Source organism: Giraffa tippelskirchi, chromosome 7 (assembly GCF_054371585.1).
Source record: "Giraffa tippelskirchi isolate mGirTip1 chromosome 7, T2T-mGirTip1v1.2.pri, whole genome shotgun sequence".
NCBI lineage: Eukaryota > Metazoa > Chordata > Mammalia > Artiodactyla > Giraffidae > Giraffa > Giraffa tippelskirchi.
The window spans coordinates 42,631,117-42,651,956 of NC_137281.1; the positions used below are offsets into that span (position 1 = coordinate 42,631,117).

The window sequence follows — 20,840 nt, forward strand, 5'->3', positions numbered from 1 at the left end:
GCTCCAGTGAGAGAGGGGAGACTGGCATGCTCAAAGCGCGCATTAGGGCTCCATCAGGGCTGAGAGCTGGGCAAGAGAGGTGCTTTGGAGCTGTTGAGGGATCTGGTGATGACTCTCAGGATGAGAACATTCATTCTCTCTCCTTGGGGGCACCGTTCCTCTGGAGACTGAGACTGGCAGGTGTGAGGTTGGCCCGTGACCCCCATGTCTGCCTGCCAGAACCCAGACAGCCCCTCTGACTTACCAGCCCTGCACACTTCAGGCTGGTTCGTCTGTGATGGCGCAGGGGAGGGACAGCTGTTGTGGAATGGCCACTTAGTTGCCTTGGTTTCCAGTCCTAGAGCGCCCACTGCCTCTGGCCCGCCGATCTGGGTGCTACAGACTCTTAAACTGTTCTCCTTGAGGTGCCAGCTCCCTTTTCCTCCCACATTTTTTCCTGTAATTGAAATCTGCCCTTTCGTTACCTGGGCATGGATTATTTTTTGCAGCGTTGTCATTCCCTATCCTGCTGTGAGGTTTATCTCTTCTGTTGATCCTAATTAAATAAAACATACTGTTCACCTAACTCCTGTTGCACTGAATTTTACCTGCCTGAGGCAGAGTGATGGCCATCTGGGCTGGGTTAGGGAGCAGGGCATGGCTGGATAAGGGAGCTGGCATGGTAGGGGCTGCTACATCAGGCCTGGGTGTACCCCCTTGGCCTGGAGGGGGTGCCGGCAGGACCCCATAGCTGCCAGCAACGTACAGCATATTTCTGGTTCCTGAACTTGAGCTATTGCTTTGTCCCTAGCCCCATGGGGCTGCAGGTCTGAAGCTGGGGAGAGGAGAGACAATCACCAGCTCCAGAGAATCCCCAAGGAGAGGGTGAGGGAGGAGATCAGGCTCCCAGGGTGGGGGGATGGAGAGGGGCAGGCTCCGGTCACCTGGGGTTGAGGCTGCAGTGAGCGTTGGGTTCTCTGGGGAACCAGGAGCAGAGCACGCATTCTCAGTGCCCAGGACCGCTCTGCAGATGCCCTGTCCCCTCGGGGAGAGAGGGACAGCCAGGGGCCTGGCACACATGTTGGGAAGATTCAGACCTTTACTATTTTTGCCTTTGAACTTCTCAGAATCTTGAAAATCCCAGGTTGAAAAGGAACCTTGGAGGCCACTTCCTTCAGCCTTCCCGTGTGTTTGTGGCATCCTGAGTTCCATCCAGCCTGGACTCACACATTTCAGTCTCCGGGAGCTTAAGACCTCTACGGCACAAATTGTGCCTTTTCAGCTTGAATTTCCCATGTTTCTCTTTCCATGAAACTGCAGTCCGCCTCCCGTAATTTAGGTGTGATGGTCCTGGGTCTGTCTCTTGGGGCCACAGGGAGTAGCTCAAAGCTCCAGTCCCCAGGGCAGCCCTGTTGAGAGTCAGCAAAGCTGGCCTTGGTCTACTGGCCAGGGGGAGAGTATCTTTGCATGGGATGCGGTCAGCCTGGTGGGCTTCCAGGAGGCCATGCTCACTTACAGATGACTGCAGCTGACCTCGTCTTGGGCTTCTGGGTCCTTGTGTTTAAAAGGATTTGTTAGGTGAATGAGTAACTGTGTAAGCTATTGAGGGAATGAATGAACGGGTACACAGGTGAATGAGTGAATTGTGAACAAATGACTGGTTAAAGACTAGATGAATTCCTAAATGAATGAGTTAGTGAGTGAATGGGTAAACTCACATGAAGGCGGCACAGACCATCTCTATGTAAAGAAGGCTGAGCGCCAAAGAATTGATTGGCACTTTCGAATTGTGGTGCTGGAGAAGACTCTTGAGAGTCCTTTGAACACCAAGGAGATCAAACCAGTCAATCCTAAAGGAAATCAACCCTGAATACTCATTGGAAGGACTGATGCTGAAGCTGAAGCTCCAATACTTTGGCCACCTGATGGGAAGAGCTGTCTCAGTGGAAAAGAAAGACCTTGATGGTGGGAAAAATTGAGGGCAGGAGGAGAAGGGGGCCACAGGGGATAAGATGATTGGATGCCATCATCGATCCAATGGACATGAGTTTGAGCAAGCTCTGGGAGATGGTGAAGGACAGGGAAGCCTGGCGTGCTGCAGTCCACGGGCTGGCAAAGAGTCGGACACGACTGAGCGACTGAAAAACAACATCTTTATGGGTGACTCAGGCTCACGGCTGGCATCTCTGGTGGTCTCTCCTGCCCCATTCCCCTGCTCAAACCCCTATTCTGTTCAAGAGGTGGGAGATGCTCCTCCTGGAGGACTGGGAGCCCTCACACCTCCTTGGGGTTGGGATGCTCTGTGCCCATCCTCCCCCTTCACCCTTAGCCCGAGGGTGGGTAGGTATGTAGTGCTTTCCTCCTGTGAGATTGTAGCTACTGTAGCAATCATTGTGCTAGTTTGTAAAGCACTGTTTTCAAAGAATTAAAGCAATATGAGATTTTCATACTAACTTTAAATAAAACAGAACTTTTAATTGAATAAACTACTCCCTCTTCCCTCTTCCTGCCACAATCCTAAGGGGGCTTCAAAGCGGACATATTTGACCCAGCTCAGTGCTGGCCAGGACTCTGCGGTCCCATCTCCACTAAGTGGCCTTCGGGTCCTTCAGCATCTTTCAGGGACAGTTTGTCCCCGAATAGCACTAGGAGTGAGGGATGGGTTGGGAGAAGGAAGGAGGAAAACAGGATATGTTTGCAGGGAAAACTGCCAATAAAATAAAACAGCATAAAAAAGAAAGACCCCCCCCCATCGCTGAAGGTCTGTGTTAAGATTGACTTATTTCTCTCACACGAGAGGGTTGTGGTTTGGAGGAGGCATGCTCTGTGATCTTGGGCAGGACAGTGCCCTCTGTGGGCCTCAGTTTTCCCATCTGTGAAATGGAACGGAACTGGTGGGACTAGCTCTCTGTCTTAGATGGTTTAAGATTTTAATCTCTGGAACATAAGAGTGGGAAAGCACAAGATGCTTTGGCTTTAAAATAAAACAAACTAGAAAGATATTTTTAGGTCTTTTTGAGGTATTTTTTTTAAAAAATGCATTTAAAAAAGATATATATTTAATTGTTGACTGTGCTGGGTCTTGGTTGTTGTGTGAGGGCTTTCTTAACTTGCAGTGAGCGTGGGCTACTCTCTAGTTGCAGTGCTTGGGTTTCTCATTGCAGTTGCATCTCTTGCTGCGGAGCACAGGCTCTAGAGCATGCGGGCTCAGTAGTTGTGGTGCCTGGGCTTCGTTGCTACTAATAAGGAGTCTCCCTGGACCAGGGACTGAACCAGAGTCCTCTGCATCGACAGGCAGATTCTGAACCATGGGACCACCAGGGAAACCCCTTTTCAAGGTACTTTTTAAAGTGACCTGTCCACAGGGTAAGAAGTCTGAAGAGGCAGATGTGGGGGATCCTCCATCAGGGCATCTGGATCCCTCCTCGCTCCCCTGGCCCTTTCATGGATCGAAGGGTATGTCAGATAAGAGAAGACATGTCAAGGGCTTGACTGTGATGTCAAAATCTTTTCACATGTCTGACAGTTCAGCCTGAGGTGTCCCTGGCTCTTTTGGCCCCAGGGCCTTTGCCAGGCATCCTTGGAGTAGGCTCTCTGGTGCTCCTCTAATCCAGGGGGCAACGTGGATGGAGAATGTCCAGGCCCTACATATGCCCATGCCTGTCAGAGCCACCAGCATGGCTGGCCCAATGCTGGGGAGGGTGTGGAGGGGCAATCGTGGCCAGGCCCTGCCTTCAGCTCCTCCCACCTGTCCCCCCAACTGGTTCTCTGATTTATCTCCATTTCACAGATGCACAGATTCACAAACTGAGGCCCAGAAGTCCCTTGCCCAAAGTCACATGGCTGGAGGGGGGCAGAGCTGGGATTAGCCCAGAGCCTGAGTCAGTAAGCATTGCCTTATAACTACCCAAGGATCCCTGAAAAGACAACAGTGAAACTCATGCTTTCTCTATGGGCTGGAGGAGTCCCTGGACCCTGGGAAGGAGAGAGGATCACGAGTGAAGGTATGGGAAGTCTGTACTGCTCCCCACCTATCCGTGCTCTCCTCCCTGTGGGCTGTCAATAGCCACATCTTTAATAACCGATTCACACATCTTCAAAAATAATTTAATCCCCTCTTCCCCCAGAGATGAGCACTGTTATCCACAGTTCTCTTTCCTCCCAGACCTCTTCTGTGGTGAATTTACATGAAAACATAGGTATATACACCCATGCATACATAATTTTAAACTTAGATAGTATCATATACTGGTTGGCTATACTTTCTGTTATTCGTTGTTTTCATGAAGCAGTGAGTTTTCAGTCTTGGTTGCATTAGAATCATCTTAGACACTTGAAGAAATAACATTACCTGGGCCCCACCATAGACAAAATAATCCAAACTCTCCGAGGATGGTCCCCCAGCTGTTTTTTTTTTTTAAAACTTCTAGGGTACTTTGTGCAGCCAGGGTTAAGAACCATTAGTCTAGGGGACATCATCATGTTAGTGTCGCAGACTATTCCACTTCAACAGCCATAAAGCTGTAGGGTGGGTTCAGAGTCCTCTATTGATGGATGTTTAGTTTTTCACTGTTACACATAAGGATGAAGGTAACATTCTTGCTTACAAATCTTTGTGTTTCTTAGGCTAGATTCCTAGAAGTGGACTTGTTAGGTCAAAGAGTAGTCACTTGTAAATTTCCCAGGGTATTTCTAAATTGCTCTCCACGAAGGGTGTACCTTCAGTAATAGTGTGTGAATACATGTTTCTCCTAATCCTTGCCCACATATTATAGGTCCCTTTTTTCTTCTTCTTTCTCTCCTCCTTCTCCTTCTTTTCCCCACTTTTCCTTTTTGCCAATCTGTCAGGCAAGAAATAGCCCATTGTTTTAATTTGTACTTTCCTGATTACTCGTGAAGTTGACCATTTTTCTTATCATTATAGGATATTTTTTATTTCTTTAGGAAGGGGAACTGAACAGCACTCTGAATGTGGAGCATGGGGGTGTGAGCTTTTCTTTCCGTCAGCTAGTCCTGTAGTCATGTCTCTTCTTTCTTTCATCAAACATCCATCCACTCATCTATCATCCATCCATTTTCCATTTATCATCTATCCATCTTGTCATCCATCCTTCCTCCTACCCCCTCCTCTCCCATTGCTTTTCTTCCTTTCCATTACTCCCTCCCATCCATCCACCCATCTTATCATCCACCCATCTTTCCACCATCCAGCTATCTGTTATTCATCACTTCTCCATCTGCCATTCTTCCATCTTCTCTCCCCTCTTCTCCCTCACTCTCCTTTCTTCCCCTTCCATTCATCCATCCATCCATCCATCCATCCATCCACACATCCATCCATATCCCGAGTATCTTACCCTGATGAGTATGTTACCCTGGGCTCCAAGGAGGATGTAGAGATGAACCAGGTGGAGGCCATGCTGTCAGGGAGGCCACAGTCTGGAGTGGACACAGAGCCCTAACCATAGGACCAGACAGGGCAGCCCAAGACAGAGGTGCAGGCTGAAGGCTAAGAGAGGTTGGAGGAGTTCCTTTGTTAGGAGGAATGAGGCAAGACCTGGAAGAGGGGATAATGTTTGATTTGGGCCCAGAAAGATAGAATTACAACACCCAGGGCAGCTACCATTTCATGAGCTCCCCTGTATGCAGGCACTGGGCTATGTACTTTTCAGGCAGTATCTCATCTCAACACTCACTTCTCACCACTCAGTTGGGGGCCTTAGGCTATTTTTTTTTTTTTTGATCACAAGACATAACAGATTTAGAGAAGCATCAGCTGAACTCCCTTGTCATGTGAATGGTCAGACTTTCCCAGAGAGGGCAAATCAGATGTCCAGGATCATACAATGACCTTGTGGCAGAATTGTGCCCAGGGGCAGGACAAGGATGAGTAGGGAGATCTTGCTGCTGTCACTGACCCAGGCCAGGGTCTTTCTTGGGAACGACCTGGACCTCCAAGCTGTGGGGAGTGTGGGGGGATTCTGAGCTGGCAGACCTGGACTCCCACTTCTTATCCCACCCACTTCTTCACCATGTGAGCCTCAGCTTCATTTTCTATGAAATGGGTGCTCCCCTCCCAGGAGAGGTGTGAGAAGGAGCTTTGTAAAACTGAAATGGCCATCTAGAGGGTTGCGGTTGGACTCACTCTGGAGCAGCCTAACTTAGCTATTGTCTCTCTCACCTGTACTTGTGCTTTGAATGCAGCGCCAAAGAACATGTGTGGGAAACACCAAGCTTTTAATCTGTTCCCTGGAGGTGCCAACAGATTGTGAATGAGGTTTCTGTATCCCTCATTCACCCCACCTCACCAAGGACAGCTGCCTTTCTAAAGGGGTGCACTGGCCAGGCACATGGAAGGGGACTGTGTGGGCTGGCATATGCCCCCAAATGGGTGTGCATGTGTGTATGTGTGCCAGTGGGTATGTGTGTGTGTGTGTGCACGCATATGTGAGTCTGCACATGTGTGTGCATCTATGCATGTGTGTATGCATGTGCATGGATGTGCGAGTGTGAGCCCCAGCCTCCACGGTGAAGAGATTCTTTTATTGCTTGCATGGTTCAGACCATCAGCACAGCGATAGAAAAATGTACATTGATGACAGACTTTGCTCATGAATTTAGTTTATATCCATTCACTGGAATACTTTTGGAGCACCTTTTATATGCCAAGCACTGTGCTAAACTTGACTTTGCTAAAAGAAAGAGGCAAGTTCTTTCTCCTTGCTAAGATTCAGTTGACATCTGTAAAATCCTGGTTGTGAGTGTGAGAAATGAGTTTATATTCTTGTTTCCCAAAATGTATTCCAGGATTTCGTTGATGTTCCACCAAAAGAATAAAAACTATTTTCTGTGGCCAAACATATTTGGCAACCACTGCGTTAAACAGAGTTACACGTTTTAAACACTTTCAGGGCTTCTCAGAGTTTTAAAATACTAACGTGGGATTCTCTTAGACCTGTTAATAGTTTCTGACTTTCAAACTTACTTGTTCACTTGTCATGGTATCTTATGACCCAGGTACAGTTTGGGTTTCTGGGCTTCGAAGTTCTGCTATCATTACTAGTTTGCTCATTCATTCGTTTATTCACCTGCTGCTGCTGCTGCTGCTGCTAAGTCGCTTCAGTCGTGTCCGACTCTGTGCGACCCCATAGACGGCAGCCCACCAGGCTCCTCCATCCCTGGGATTCTCCAGGTAAGAATACTGGAGTGGGTTGCCATTTCCTCCTCCAGTGCGTGAAAGTGAAAAGTGAAAGTGAAGTCACTCAGTCGTGTCCGACTCTTAGCGACCCCATGGACTGCAGCCCACCAGGCTCCTCCGTCCATCTAACACATGTTTATTGAGCACTTACCATGTACCAGTCACTCTTTGAGGTGCTTGAGGCCACAACAACGAACAGACAGATGTTTATTCTAGTGGGGCGAGAGGCCACCTACAAGTACATGTGTCAATAACAATTTCTGGGAAACAAAGCAGGTCCTGGGATAGGCAGGGAGTGGTGAGGAAGGCTGTCCAGACAGGGCCATCTGGGAGGTGACACTGGAGCCCAGGGTGATGGAGGGGGACTGCGGGCTGGAAGCCTTGCAGCTGGTGCTTTGGAAAGGCTGAGGGATGTTGTGTGTGTATGTGGGGGTGTGGTCCTTCCTTGGGCCTCAGCCTCTTCAGCTGGCAGGGCACTCCACTGGCCCAGCCCTCTGTGGTTTCTAGGGCACAGTCAGACCTCAGAGAGATGCTTCTCTGAGTGGTGAGTCAGTCTGATAGGACTGTTTCTGAGCAAGGGTGGCTTCTGCCTCCCTATCTCCCCCTAGGAGCCTCAGAACCACGGAGTCCTATCTCAGTGTAACCCTGTGCAGGTCACCACGGAGGGCTCGGAGGGTCCCTCACCCCGCTGGCTGGCTGCAAGTACCACCTGGCAGAGCCTCTGCCTGTCCCGGTCACTGCCGGGTCCCCAGTGCCTGGCACTGCACCCACATTCCCATCCCCATCTGACAGATGGGAAAATGAGGCCAGGAGGCTCCCACAGCCCATTGCCTCAGAGGCCCAACCTTTTCCAAGCCAGGGTTGTGACCCCAGGCTGGTGGAGTGGGGAGGGCAGAAACTTCAGGGAAGGGAGGTGGGATCTGGGGGCCTCAAGCACCTTCCTGGCGATTGTCTGTCGAGCTGCCCGGTGTGATTTGGGTCTCGGGAGATGAGAGAAGGGGAACTGGAAATGGAGAGTAGCGAAGGAGGAATTGGTCGGGTCAGTGGGGGAGGGCCAGGAGATCCGGGGGTAGGGTGGGGGGGGCGGAGGCAGGAGAACAGATGGGGAGGGGGCCTGAGGGAGGAACCTCGGGCCCGTCCCGCCCAGCGAGCCTCGCCAGCCGGCCGGGCGCTTGGGAACGCGGCCCCTTCCCGGGCCCTCGTCTGCCCGCCCCGCGGGGCGGCCCAGGGACCCCTTTGAGGCGGCCGTCCTGGGAACGCGTCGGGCCGCCCCCCGCCCGGGAGGGCTCCATGGCTGCGGCGCAATAACTCAGGCCCAGGTTTGGGCACAAAGCGGCCGCGGCGGGGGGCTGGCTGGGAAGGCGCGGGCTGCGGCGCTCGCTCGCGCTGCCCGGGTGGGGCCGGGGCTTGTTCCGCACCGCGGGCCGCCCCCGCCGCCCGCCCCTCGGAGTCTGGGGCTGGCCAGGCCCAGCTGGCGCCCCCAGGACTCCTGAGTCCCCGGCCCAGAGCGGGGGGCGGGCAGCAGGCGGCGGCGTCTAGCCCACAGCCGGGTGCCGCCGGCGGGTGGGCTGCGGCCCCCGCTGGCCAGATGTGCGCCTTGGAGGGTTGCGGGGCGGGGGCACCGGTACCGACTGGACCGCTGATTGGCTCGCGGCTTTGGGGCGGGGCCGGGAGAGGGCGGTCGATCGCTGTAGGGCCAGTCCTTGGATGTATATATACAATAAATAAATAAATGTCCTCGATTGCTTTTGAGCACTTCACTTTTAACTTCAGAGCAGCCCTGTGAGGTAGGTACTGTGATTATCCCCCTTTCACAGAGGAGGAAACTGAGGCACACGGTGGCAAAACTAATTGCTCAGTGTCTCACAGCTGGGACCAAATAGGATTTGCACACAGGCCCCCGACCCCAGCGCAGAGCTTTGTCCTTGCTGTCGCCCCGGGTGTATGTGTAGGGATTACGTGTATGTGTAGGGATTACGGGCGTGGGAGGGCATTTTTGAGTTTACTTATGTATGTTCAAGAAGTTACAGACACAAGATTTACGAACAGATAAACTGATTCTGGGTTTCACTCACTCTTTCACTTACTGAATGGATACTTTCTGACTTCATTCATTCCCTGGATGTATGTTTCTGATTCTGGGCTAGATCTTATTGTTGGGTGCACAGTGCCAAGTGAAAAGGGCTGGGTCTCTGCCTTCAGGGAGCTCGCAGTTTAGTTGGAGGCGAGGTAGTGAGACTGACAGTAAAGAGTGAGCAGTTACACTCATGTGCAGGTGGGGTGGCCTGCAGGTCCTTTCTGGGGAGTCCCCGGCAGGCCCCTGGACCCTGAGCTCGAAAACCCTGGAGGTATGCACGACCTCTGAGCACAGAGTGGCTCTAGAGGTTCACATGGGCACCTCCAAGTACCCAGGGAGGAGGTTGGAGGGGTCCCTCCTGATTTGCCAGATGAGGAAGGGTGATCCAGGGAAGCCCGTGACCTGGCCTTGGCTCACACTGCACATATGTGGCAGAGATGATGTCCAGTTATTAGGCTACTCATTTCCAAGATCCCCATGTCCCACAGACAGGGGTCCTTACCCCCAGGCCCAATCTCTAATATTAGGGCCCATGTCCTCTGCACAGACTTAGGGCTGGAGGTGGAGGTAGGTACTGATGCTCCGTCGCTGGCACCCAAGTCCCCGAGCTGTCCCCATCCTTCTGGCCTCCAGTCAGGCCAGTAGAAGATAGCTACCTTCATGTACCTACTGCATCCACAGTTCGGTCTGAATTGGATAACTGAATGGGCTTTATTCTGAATTTTGTGTGTCCACTGTCTCAAAATACCTATTGTTCTGGCTTGCCCTGGAAGCGTAAGGCCTGCTGTATGTTCTGGGTCTGAGCTTGGTGTAAGGCTGGACCTGGCTTCAGATCTCTCTGTGCATTTCACCTTGTCTGACTTTTGTTAGGAGAGTTCCAAGTGTGCTCTGTTCCACGGACAGAGGTCTGGCAGGAGGAGATAATATTTACTGAGGCTTGGTGCTTGCTGAGCGCTTTATACATGTTTTCTCATAAATACCCTCAACAGCCCTGTGAGCCTGGTCCCATTACACTTGCCATCCTGCAGGTGAGGACGCATGGTGGGTCAGCTTGAGGTTCGAGATCTTGTGTCACAGCCAGGCTGCCCGACACCAGGTGCCCGCCCTCGTCACTCCCAGAGCCATCTTCCTTCTGTTCTCTCTCACAGGAGCTGGGCTGGGAGACAGACCCATAAACAGTGATAACTCTGAGGCCGGTAACATGCAGCTGGTAGCCAAGTCCACACTCCCCCACTCTCCGCCCCCACTCCTGCCTGCCTGGGCCTACTCCTCAAGCTCAGCCCTGGGAGAAGCAGCTTGCACAGGCTGGGGTGGGAGGATGGGGCCAGCCCCTGGGAACATTTGGGGTGGCTGACTGGTGGACAGGGCTGTACCTGCTTCCTGGTTTCGTTGGAACTGCATGGCCAGGCTGACTCTCTGTTCTGTCGGGTGGGAGGTGCTTACTTGCCGCATTCAGGGTGGGGAGTCCTTCCTTCTGCTGTCCCCCACCCATCCCCAGGCCCCAAGAGTCCAGCTGGCCCAGCCCAGAAATCTGGGATGTGGTGGTTTGGCATGGATGGCCTTGCCGAGGGAACTCAAAGATTTAAAGGGCCCTGTCTTCTGGACCTCTCTCTGGTTCCACTCAAACTGCCCCGTAAGCCCAGGACCTGGCCTGTGAGCCTGCGTCTTCTTCCCCACCAACATTTTTCCCGGATCCTGGGTTTGAACCCAGGGCAGGAACCCCTCCAGGGCTGGGTTTCCAGGCACCCCTTCAGCGGACACCCATCGTAGCCAAGAGGCCCAGGAGCAAGCAGGCTTACCCTCACTTCTGAAGTCCATCTCTCTGGGCACTGACCCTCTGCATTCCCTGCCCTCCACCCCCTCCTGCATAGGCTTCCTGGAACCCAGGGACCCTGGAGGTTTCTGGGCCATATCAAGTTGCCTGGGTGGCTGTTTCCTTTTTTTTTTTTTTTAAGGCCACGCAGGGTGGAGGAGCTGGGAGAGAAGCGGATGATTGGGCGGGGACCAGCCTGGGGTGGAGGCCGACTAGAGCCCGTGCCTCCCAGGGTCGGGCTGTGGCCCCCAACCCCTACTTCGGAGGGGCCCGAAGCCCGGCCTCCCCTCCAAGCTGGGACCAGCCCTGCCTGGCATTTCCTGCCTCCCTCCCTTTCATTCTGCACCAGGCTCCCCAAGGACACCCTGGGGGGCGGGCGATGGGGCCCACTCTCACTGTTCTCCCTGGTGACTGGGGCCTGACTTGACCTGGTAACGCCACAGACCTGCTGGGCCTAAGGGTGGGCTCCACTGGATTGCTTCTCCTGAGGCTGCCCCTCCTGGCTGGACTGCTGGGCCAAGCTGGGCCCACCTTTGGGTCTGAGCCAGGAGGCCAGAGCTGATGGAGAGGGCTCCTCACAGACCCCTGGTCTGGGGGGCCGGTTGGTGGGTGGGGCTCTGGCAAGGCTGGGGGATTAGGGGGAAAATGGAGCCCTTGAAACAAAGGGGAGGGAGCAAAGGAAGGACCTCTGTGGGGATAGGAACCTGGACTAAGGCCCCTTGGAGTTAATTCCAAGGTGATTTCGAGAACCCCCAAGCCCTTGGCAGCTCTGCCCTGCCCGCCCCTGAGGCCCACCACACACATGGTTCTGCTTTTCCAGGCATCCTCCCCTGGTCGCCTCCCTCTGGGTGCCTTCTGAGCTCCTTGGGCCCCTCCCCCAGGCCTCCTGGGCCCCCTCCTTCCTCCTTGACCCACTTTAGTCCCCTGTTGCTGGGGGAGGGGAGCACGCAGCCGGCGGCTCTGATCCTGGCTGCCTCCCCCGGCATCCCTTGGGGCGGGCTCTGGATGGAGCCAGCAGGCTGAGCCGGCCCGGCCCCAGGGACTGGCACACAGCGTGCTCCGAGTGGCAGCTCCCTGCCCCCTCCCTGGACAGACAGTTCTGGACAGCTGCCCCTGCCCTGGGCCCCTGGGAGGCCCTGCCAGGGCCGGCTCCGATTTCCCCCAACCCCAGGGAGCTGTTGCTCCAGAGGTCCCTCCTACCACCACCTCCTTGCTGAGCGCACTTCCCAGAGGGGCCCTGGGGCAGCGCCAGGCCCTAGCCTCCTCATTCTTCTAAAATCTCTGCTGGAGAGATTGGAGCTGGGGGTCAAGTTCCCTGTCTGCTGTTGATCTGTGTGAGTTGGGGAAAGCCACCAACCTTCTCTGGGCCTCCTCTATGGGACAAAGGATTTGGACCAGATAGCTAACCTTTATTGAGCATTTACTATGCTCCAAGGACCCGGCTAAGCATTTTATATCTATGATTTCAGAAGGGCATGGCAACCCACTCCAATATTCTTGCCTGGAAAACCTCACAGACAGAGGATCCTGGCAGGGTTGCAAGGAGTCAGACATGACTGAAGCAAATGAACGCACAGTGTTGTCACAATGATATCATGGGGCATGTTTTCCTAAACTCTGTTTTAGAGATAAGGCAACTGACACAGAAAGGGAAAGTAACTTGCTTAAAGTCACACAGGCTGTCTATGGTGGAACCACAAGAGTCAGAGCCCAGGTAAGCCTGATGAGATGAGTTTTCATTGCCCTGACATTTTAGAATCCATGCTGATACTGGGGCTGTTAACTCTTCCTGGGACTCTTGAATGACAGTCTAAGGACTTGAGATCCTCCTTCAGGGGTCCTGCCCGAGCCCCGCCCCATCATTCCATCCTGCTCCGTGTTGCCTGGGTCCCCAGGCCTACCCCCTGCCCTAAAGCAGGCTGTGGGAAGCCAGGGCCCCAGGATGCCTGCCAGCTGGGATCTCACTCCATCCTGAGTCGTCGTTCTGTGGTCCAGGGGCCTGGCCCCATGTGGGATAGCTCCCCGCACAGGATGTGTCCTGGCTTCCAGCGCTGCCAACTGTAGGAGCCATGAGCCAGCGGGAATTTCCGCATGCCCGCCCTGCTTGACCACCGGCCCGGCCCTGCGGATCCCCCTGCACCCTCCCCATCCTCCTTTCCCACAGCCTCACTGAAAAACACAAATGTGAAAAAATGGGGTGGCAGACCCTGCGGGGTGCTGTTCAAATTTGGGACCCATGCTTCTCTAATCTCTGCATTTTTTGCCTTTTCCTCCTTGAGTCTTGACATCTGTCAGTCCTCTGGGAACCTTTTTATTTCATTGTCTTGCTAAATAGAGGAGGGGGTGGGTGGCGGTGGTGGGGGCTCTGGGAGCAAAGTCAGGATATCTATTCTTATTTGCCTAATTTCCTCACTTAAACGTATCTTGTGATTAAACATTTTCTTAGCAAGCTTGGTCAGGGCTGCACTGAGTTTCTTTTCATAAACATTGGCAAGTGAATTTAGCAGCCTTGTTTGTATTAGCTGGAGGTTTCATTTGCATAGTGATTGTTCTTATGAAACAAAATAATCACTTGCAGTTTATGACACTGTATAAATACTGGGGTCTGGAGCTGGGTGCATGCGCACGCCTTTTTCTTTCCACATGGAAATCCATCCATCCGGTTCCGGGAGGAAACCCAGGCTTCAGGGCTGGAGAGGTGTTTCCAGCCCTGTAGGCATTGCCTGGTGGGTGGAACTTGTGGAGCCCATTCAGGGGAGGGGCATGGGAGGGAGGGGGGCCGAGGTGAGCACAAGGAAATGTCCAGACTCCAGTATCTGCTTCTTTAATGTTGTATTCTTTCTGCCTTTTTGATTAAGGTTGCAAACTGGTGGCCTGAGGCCCAGTGTTGCCCACAGATATGTTTTGATTGGGTTGTGCTGTGTCTAAAAGAAATAAACCAGCATTGAAAAATGTGGAGATTTCACAGAAGCATTCATTCAGATTTCTTGCTTCTCTCTCATAATAGCTGGGTAGACTTGGGACCGCTAGGCCCGCTGTCCTGCCTGGTGACAGTCCTGGTGGTGGTGGGGGTGGAGGCTGCTCCAACAGGTGGGGTATATTCATCACGGCCCCTCTGCTCACATCACCCATTTATATGCCTGCCGGCCCTGGGGGATTAGGAAGCCTGATTGCAGTGGGTCTGCCCTCCCAGTGTCCTGCAAGCTTGAGGCTCCTGTGTTTCACTGAAATGCTCTGTAGGCCCCTGCTGATCTGTTATGAGATGTCTGCTCAGTCTCGGCCTATTTGAGGAGCTTCCCTTGGGTCCCCTGGCTCTGTCCCAGGGGCTCTGGGTTCCAGGCTTCCTGATGTCCATATTGGCCAGGGGCAGAAATCTGGAAAAGGAGCCACTTTGGGAGGTCACACCCTTATTCCCAGGAGCTTGCCTTTGCTCAGAACATTCCTGGCCTCCTCTTCAGCAGCTCCCTTTAGAGCCTACTGCCCCCAGAAGACAGGCGTTTCATGATCTCATGCTGTTTTTCAGACTCAAGCAGCATTGCCCAGCTTGGTCAGCAGCCTTGGACCGAATAAGTTCTTAGCTGATTCTAATACATTTTCAACCTACTGGTGTTGGGTGGGCCCAGAATAATACCTGTACAGTTGCAGATATTTTGACAAAGGATCTGGGCTGGAGTTGGCTTTAGAGCTAAGGAATGGTGCTTGCCCCACACACCCCCAGATGACCCAGCAGAACCCTCAGCTATTTGGTAGCCTTTCTGAAGCCCCCTTCACATTGTACGAGAAAAAGTCAGAAGTAACAAAGAAAGCGGGTGAAATAGATTAATGCCAACAACTTCTTCATTCTGCAGAACTCTGTCCCTTAGCCTGGGTATCTTGAGTACCACTTAGAAAGTAGCTCCTGTAAATCCCAGTGTACCTCCAGGCCTTCATCATGACAGCTCTGGTTGAAAACTATACTCTGGGTCTGGTGTCCTTTATATAGTGTCTCATGTTATCATCACAACAGCTCTAAGTGGTAGTTATGTTATCTCTGTTTTATAGATGAGCAAACTGAGGCTCTGAGGCCCAAGGTTACACAGCTGGTGAGAATGAAGGAGCTGAGATTCGAACCCAGGCCTCCTGGCTCTAGAGCCCACCCTCCTAATATCTATCTACCTATCTATATGTCTAGATATATATATATATATATACACATATATAGTATATATGTAGATAGTAGATATATATATACATATATAGTATATATGTAGATAGTAGATATATATATATACATATATAGTAATATGTATATATGTAGATAGTAGATATCTATACATATATAGTATATATGTACATATATATAGTTTCTCCAGCTATAAAATAAGGAAAATGTCCCCACCTCCTAGGAGTATTACAAGGATAGAATGACCTAAGATCTTATTGTTATGTCTACTGAGACTTCCCAGGTGGCTCAGTGGTAAAGAATCCGCCTGCCAGTGCAGGAGACCGTGGAAACATGGGTTCAGTTCCTGTGCAGGAAGATCCCCTGGAGGAGGAAATGGCAACTCACTCCAGTATTCTTCCCTGAAAAATCCCATGGGAAGAGGAACCTGATGGGCTACAGTCCATGAGGTCACAAAGAGTCAGACATGACTGAGCATGCACACACACAACCTCTATTGATTAGAGCAGGAACATGGGCTCAGGCATGGTGGGGTTTTTCTTTTTTTAAACTATTATTAGATGGTGTCATTAAGCATGATGCTTTCTTCACTTTTCTATTTTTGACCATTTCACTGCTCTGAACAGAATTTTCCCCCAAGATCCTGAGGTTGTAAATTTCCTTTGGAGAGGCTTGTATCTCTAACTGTTTGAGGCAGGGAGTAGCACGGAGAAACGTGTAGGGTCTTCTGGAAAGAGAAAGAGCAAATGGCTAAGCCAAACATTCTGTTTTGATAGAACTGGCTGGCTGAAGTGGAATCCTATCAGTTGGGATGGAAGATGCGAAATCCAGGTTCAAAACAGCTCAAGCATAAAGAGGATGTAGTATCTTATACGACCTGAAGTCTGGAGGGAGTGTGGCTTCAGAGTGCTTAGTGAGGCATTGAACACTGTCAGCAGTAACTCAGGTGCCTTCTGTCTTTATGTTCTGTCCTGCTTAATATATTGGCTCTTGCCCACAGATGTCTCCTCATGGTGAAGAAATGGCTGCATTGGTGCCAGACATCACACCCTCACTCATCAATGTCCTAAAACCAGAAGGGAGAAGCTCCCTTACACAGGTCTGTCTTTAGAGGAGGGATACTTTCCCTAAATGGCCCTCTGGTCCCTCCCTTGTGTTTCATTGGTGAGAATGGCCTCCCCTGCGCATACTAGATGCACACAGGCTAGAGTATAGAGCATCACTCCTGGGGCTCATGAGAGCCCCAGCTTTCCTTAGATTTAGTGGCTTCTGGAGATAGCAACTCATTTGAGTCAACAAGAAAGAAATGGATGTGGGGAGGTATCCGGTGCTGTTTGGGGACAGGCAGTCTCCAGGAGGCCTGTGCCAACACCTATGTCTCTTTCCATGCAAGGTTCTGGAATACTTCCCTCATCTCATTATGGCCCTCTCCCATATCCTAATCTTTCTAGTCCCTCTTTCCCCACTTCCTGTTCTAGGACTACATCATTCCTTTGTCTGTCTTTCCCTCTGATGGAATCACTCGCCCCTCTTTCTTGCCTGATTGGTTCATTCTCATCCTTCTGGACTCAGTGCAGTGCCGCCTTTCTTGACTACTTTTTTCCCAAACTGGGTCCATTGCTCTTGGTCTCTATTTTTTTAAATTGTCATGTTAGTCTCAGTAGGAATTTATTTTTGTGTTTACTTGTTTATAGTCTTCCTTTTGCACTGGACTCTCAGCTCTATCTGGGACAGGGACTGAGTTTGACTTGTCCATTCTGTGTCCCTAGGCTTTAGGAGAAGGACCAGCGGGAAGGAGGAGGGATTCAGCAAGAGCTTGGCATGGAGCAGGATTTAATAAATATGCACTGAATGGAGGATCTATCTGAATCCCCCATCTCTTTGCTCTGCCTCATCTGTTTCTGTCTCCTTCTCCCTTGGATTCTAGATTCCTTCCTGTGTTCTTGGCTCTTTGAGGAAGAGGAGAGACAAAATATCTCCATGAGTCTGTGGACCATTTTCTTTTTACAATGGCCAGGTTGCTCGTGTCAGCCTGTATGGATGCTTGGCCCAGTGGCTGAAGCCAGCAGGCGGCACGGATGCACGGATGCATGTCTGGACGTCTGGATCTGACCCTTGCCCACACATGTCCTGAGGACTTGTGGCTTTGCCCCAAGGAGGCAAAGGAGGTCATTTTTCGTGGCTGGGAGCTCCCTCACCCGTGAGACTGAGGAGCTGGCTCCTTTGGGGGGGCCTGTTGAGTTCATCCCATTCCTGGGAAAACCATTCAGTTATCAGTCTTGCTGATGCTAAATTGTAAGGCTGGCATGGGAGCCAGCTCATTATTTTAGTCAAGACAAAGGTGGAGAAGGTTGGCTGTAGTTCTTTGAAGTTTAAAGACAGGGAATCTGAATACTTCTGAAGAATTCTTTGACCCAAACAGTCAGGTTGACATTTGACAGGAGTCAGATGAAGTGGATTCTAGGGGACACTCCCATGATGTGTCACCATGGGACTGAGCAGGGAGAGAGAAGGGGGCGATCCCTGGCTAGGGTGGCCAACACTGAGGTTAGGGTGAGGGCACAGCAGGGATCTTGACCCAAAGGTGATGGGTGGAACAGGTTAGATGTGCTTGAAACTTTTCCTCATTTGGTTCCTTAGACTGCCAGAGACATCGCTCAGTGCTTAAGGCTGAGGTCTTTCCTGCAGGGCAGAGAAAGAACCTGCCTGCGGCTGCAGACCTCTTCTCCATGGCTGGTTGTATGACAAATCATAGCCTTGCTCCTGTGTGCAGGCGAGACCCAGCGTGTGTGTGCACGGGTCCACACGGGCCTTGCCTGAGGCCCAGCGCCCACCCCAGGGACCCTTTGGGGAATGCGTTGGCTGCAGTTGGAGCCTAATGAGCAAAGTGTTAGGTGGTGGGGCTGCAAGTTCCCTGCCGGGGCTTGGTCTCCCTGAGGCCCCCGAAGTGGAGCCATTGAAGACGGCGGAGGCTTTCCTAGCGCCTGCTGTTGCTTTTAGGGATCTTGCTTATGTTGCCTTTTCTTTTTCAGTGGGAAGTGTCGGTGTGAGTAATTATATGTATTTTCACAAACTCGAACTATGCTTCATTTAAACTTCTATAAACATGTCTGTATAATTCTAATTAACTGCTCGCATAAAGCCATCAGAAAGTTACACAGGGAAAGCTCATTTGCCAGACTGTTGCCTAAAAGCCAAGGAAAATATTATGTTCTTCCAACAAACGGACTATTCATGTAGGCCGTTCCCAAGATAAACAGGAGATATTTGAGGACAAGTGAGATTTGAAGCAGGGATGGCCGAGCCTCTTGTAAGTGGTGTTCAGCAGTGTTGGCAGGGTGGGTGGCTTGATTGAGTGATAAATGCTCTTCAAGAAAAATGCCCCGGACTTGGAATGTGGGGTCAGGACCCTGGAGATGGGCCATCTCGTGGTGCTCTTGTTAAAGTCTGTGGGCAGGAGGCCACTCTGAATTAGTGAAAAGTCTGAATCAGAGAAGAGTCAAGCTCTTTTGGTAGTTTGTGCTTGGGTTATTAAGAAAGTGTGGGCAAAAGAGAGTCTTGGGGCTGCTTTAATAAGTGGGTAGGGATGATTTAAAGTCAACCTCCATTCATTCCTTCTTTCATTCACTCCTCCAGTCGATTATTGCTGAGCAACTGACAGTGCCACAGTAGGGCTCTGGGTGTGACAGCCGATAAAATGTCAACATCTGTGCCCTCCTGGAGCTTGTGTCTGGTTATTGGTGGTGGCAGGGGGCTAGTGAACATGATAAGTGAGCACCCATTGTGTGGTGTGTGTGATCAGGGCTCAGGGAGAGAGTGAAGGGGGAGAGGGCTGGGAGCCTGACTTGGTGGGTGTGGTTTTAGGTTGAGTCAAGGAAGGCCTGCCTCCCTGAGTAGGTGACTGTGAGTGAAGACATGAAGGAGGTGCAGACTTTCCAGGTAGTGGGAACAGCATGTGCAAAGGCCCTGTGCAGAAGAGTGCTTGGGTGTCTGAGAAAGGTGAGAAGGCCCGGATGCCTGAGGCTGAGCATGTGATGGAGATGATGTCAGACAGCTGATTGAGGGGCAGGGAAATGTAATCTAGTCTTTCAGTATATGCAAGAAGACACTTGAAAAAAAAATTTTGGCTGCACCTCTTGGCATGTGCAATCTTAGTTCCCGGACCAGGGATCGAACCTGTGCCCCCTGCATTGGACATCAGAGTCTTAACCATTGGACCATTCCAGGGAAGTCCCAGAAGAAGATACTTCTGAACTGCTTTTCCTTTACTTCATAAGATGAAAAAGACTTTAACATTTTGCCACACTTGCTCTATCGCAGATGGTGCAAGTAATACACAAAAATACAGAAAATAAAATAAAATGCCCCCAAACATCCCTTTGCAGAGGGTCACTGTTTCATGTCTGGGATGCTCCTTTCATGCCTTCTCATTTTATCATCTCCTTTAGCTTCTTTCCTCCCAGCCGTTGCGAAGGTTGTTGAGAAATGCTCAGTCAAGCCCCTGCTTAGTATCACAGGTGACTATTTTGAGATGGAAGATTGAGGAGTTTTTTTTTGTGCCCTTAAAAAACTTGATGTTGGAGTCCAGGTAGTTTTTTAGGTGGTTTTCGACAGCTGAAAAAATGGTTGCAAAGGAAGCCTCTGGAGGGCTGATGGTTTTGTGTAGACACAAACATTCAGTGGTAAGAGTGAACTTTTTTTTGAGTCCTTACTAGGTCCTAGGTGCTAGACATAAGTAGTTCTCACTCAGTTCTCTTATTTTTGCCAATGTTTTACTGTGGGTAAAACACACACACACACACAAAGAAAAAACAAACAGAACATAAAACTTGCTCTTTAAATCATTTTTGAGCGCACAGTTCAGGGTATTATGTGTGTTCATGTTGTTGTGCAGCCTTCTCCACTACCCACCTCCATAATTTTTCATCTTGTAAAACTGAAGTTCTCAACACATTAAACAGTAACTCCCCACTTGCCTCTTCCTCCAGCCCCTGGTAACTACCATTTTCATCTCCGCCTCTATGAATTTGACTACTCTCAGTACCTCATAGAAAAATGGAATCATACTGGCGACTGCCCTGGTGGTCGTGTGGTTAAGGCTGCCTGCATCCACTGCAGGGGGTGAGGGTTCCATCCCCGGCTGAGGGTCCCACAGGCCGTATGGCTTGGCCAGAAAAAAAAGAAAAAAATGGAATTATACAGTGTTTGTCTTTAGCACAATGTCCTCATGGTTCATTCGTGATGTAGCATCCACTGAATAGGTACACTGTATTTTGTTTACCCATTCATCTGTCAGTACACACTAGGTTATTTCCATCTCTTGGCCGTTGTGAACAGCGCTACTATAAACATGGGTGTGTGTGCATCTGTTTAGCACCCTGTTTCAGTTCTTTTGACTATATACCCAGAAATAAAACTGCTGAATTATATGGTAATTCTACTTTTAATTTTTTGAGGTATGACCGCACTATTTTCTGTAGTGGCTACACCATTTTATATTTGCACCAACAATGGGCAAGAGTTCCATTTTCTTCACATCCTTGACACTTGTTATTTTCTGTTGTCTTTTCTAACTTTTTTTGATAGTAGCCATCCTATTGTATGAGGCGGT

The 20,840-nt window shown here is 50.9% G+C and overlaps 1 protein-coding gene across 4 annotated transcripts in view; it reads left to right on the forward strand.

Moving 5' to 3' along the window:
* The window catches only part of ZNF423 (zinc finger protein 423), a 469,528-nt gene that overhangs the window by 131,257 nt on the left and 317,431 nt on the right, over positions 1 to 20,840 (forward strand). Inside the window, exon 1 of one of the 4 annotated variants that reach the window (XM_081517249.1) lies at positions 12,725 to 12,781. The exons of the other annotated variants lie outside the window; for them this stretch is intronic. The gene's annotated coding sequence lies outside the window, so the exon portion shown is untranslated. Of the gene's footprint in view, positions 1 to 12,724; positions 12,782 to 20,840 lie in introns of those variants that run through there. 4 annotated transcript variants of the gene reach the window in all.